At 56.7% G+C, this 2,316-nt stretch overlaps 1 pseudogene; it reads right to left on the reverse strand.

Annotated features, from left to right (window-relative positions):
- Nucleotides 1-392: 392 nt before the first annotated feature.
- LOC123191536 (E3 ubiquitin-protein ligase itt1-like) lies at nt 393-1,673 on the reverse strand (annotated as a pseudogene).
- Nucleotides 1,674-2,316: the final 643 nt, after the last annotated feature.

Here is a 2,316-nt window from a genome sequence, read left to right on the forward strand (position 1 = left end):
GCCTCTAGGGCATATTTCCTTTAATAAATGGGTCTCCTCTTTCCTCCCAACCACATAAATGATAATTTCTCTGTGATTAAGGATTTGTGGCTTCCTTCCTCCCGCATCTATGATTAAGGGTTGGATACACTGTCCGATTTGGGGGCCAGCGTTGGAGATGCCCTACCACCACATATACATAGAAGTAAAACTGAGGAAGCCGCGTAGTAACAAGAAATGATTTGAGTCAAGGAGATTATATATTAATAGTTCTGTACAACGAAACTAATTAAGGTTTGTCTCATGCCTAGATTTTCATTTTGTGCTTGTGGAAGTTAATTAACATGGCCAAGATGAACCCATGTATTGGCAGTGGCGTGGCAAGAGCCCTCCCTCCACAAGCAACCAAATCTCTAGCGCTTGCACTTTTTGCAGTAATGGTTTTCCGCTGACAACTTGGATGCGCATCGGTAGCAGAAACTGTTTCCACACCTACAAGCGGAGGAAATCAGATTAACGGAGTATCAAACAACCTTGGAAAACAGATAATTTTCACGTTCATGATGAATGGATCCAATTTGCTGCTGCTGGTACCTGCATTTCATGTAATTGCAGCCCTCCGATTTCTCCACGAACATCCGGCACTTGGGGCACCGCTGCCACCCCTTCCTGCCCACGAGGCGCCGGAGCAGGAGGTCGTTCCGGCCGCGCTCGTCCTGCCCGAGCTTGTGGAACTCCTTGCACCCCATGCCGTCTGTGCCATGGCACGCCGCACCGGGCGCACAAGAGCCGGTGGCAGTGCGGGCACTCCGCCTCCGCGATGGCCTCCTTCGTGTCGCCGTCGGCGAGCAGGAGCGCCGAGCATTCTTGGTACGGGCAGTACACCCTCTTGAGGGCGCCGACCGCGAGCTCGCACAGCAGGAAACCCCACCTGTCGAGGAGGTCCGGGGGGATGACGCCGCGGCAGCTCTCCGGCTCGACGGCGCCGGCCTCGCAGCCTGGGTGAGGGCATGCCACGCCAGCGACCTTGTCGTCCAGCTTCGTGGTCACGTACTGGGCGACGCAGCTCCGGCAGAAGGGGTGGCCGCACGGGCTGACGCTGAACTTGAGGGTGCCGGGCACCGTCTCCATGCAGATGGCGTAGCCGAAGGGCTCGCCGTGGCCGTCCACCGCCAAATCATCGGTGACCAACACGGGCACGGGGACGCCGTCCTCGCAGTCGGGGCACTTACGCGGCCAACGTCCTCGCGCTCGCGCTGCTTCACGGCGACGTACATGGTGACACAGCTGGAGCAGAAGGCGTGGCCGCACCCGCACGGGCCGAGGCTGGATTTGAGGTTGATGGGCACCAGCTCCATGCACATGGGACAGTAGAAGAGCTCGCCGTGGCCGTCAACCCGCGAATCCCAGTCGCCGTCCGTCGGCCTCCTCCACCGCGGGACGCCTCCACCCAGCCGCCTGCCGTCGTCCTCCACCGCCGAAGCTCCTCCACCGAGCCGCCGGCCGTCGTCCTCCTCCACCGCCGGAGCTCCTCCCCCGAGCCGCTCCACCGCCGTAGCTCCTCCGCCCAGCCGCGGGCCGTCGTCCTCCTCCACCGCCGGAGCACCTCCTGATGGATCTCTGGATCGGTTAGGGTTAGGGATTCCGGTCAACCTACCTTCTGCCTGGGCTGACGAGCTCGAGCCGGAGGCCATGGTCGTGCTGTGGCGCCCTGTGGTGGCAGAGAGTAGTGGGCGAAGTGGTGGCGGCGCTTCCCATCAGCACTGCACTAATCTTAGATCGGTAGGGATGTAGGTGGGGTGTACGGTGTCGCGACGAACCTCGTGATGCGAGCCGTCAGCCCCCACCTCTTTATATAGTGCAGGTGACAGGGGCCCGTCACCCATAGTGGGTTGAGCGCCCCCGATCAGGGCGCGAATCTAAGGGCCCGGTGGGCCGTTGAGCCCACATGGTGGAGATCATCCTAACATTCTCCTCCTTGATCTCAACTTTTACTTTACTCATTTCATAACAGATCAATACATAGAACATGTTTCATCGTCACAGCTCAATTGCCGATAGAATCAGACAGCCACAACGTACCTCTCTGTTTTAAAACAAATTCTTTAACCTTGGGCCCTTTTATTGTCCGAAAATTTTAGACTATACCATAAACCCATGTCGACTGTGTGTTCTTCGAACACACTGGACGATAAGCCTTTAATAAGCAGATCTGCAAACACTTGTCTGTTGCTTTTATGCTTCAAGCATTCCTACATAATTCCGGACTTTCTCCTTTACAACACATAACTCTGTGTCAGTGTGTTTGGCATCAACACTTGACTCGTTGTCATAGGA

The sequence above is a fragment of the Triticum aestivum genome, chromosome 2A (assembly GCF_018294505.1).
Source record: "Triticum aestivum cultivar Chinese Spring chromosome 2A, IWGSC CS RefSeq v2.1, whole genome shotgun sequence".
NCBI lineage: Eukaryota > Viridiplantae > Streptophyta > Magnoliopsida > Poales > Poaceae > Triticum > Triticum aestivum.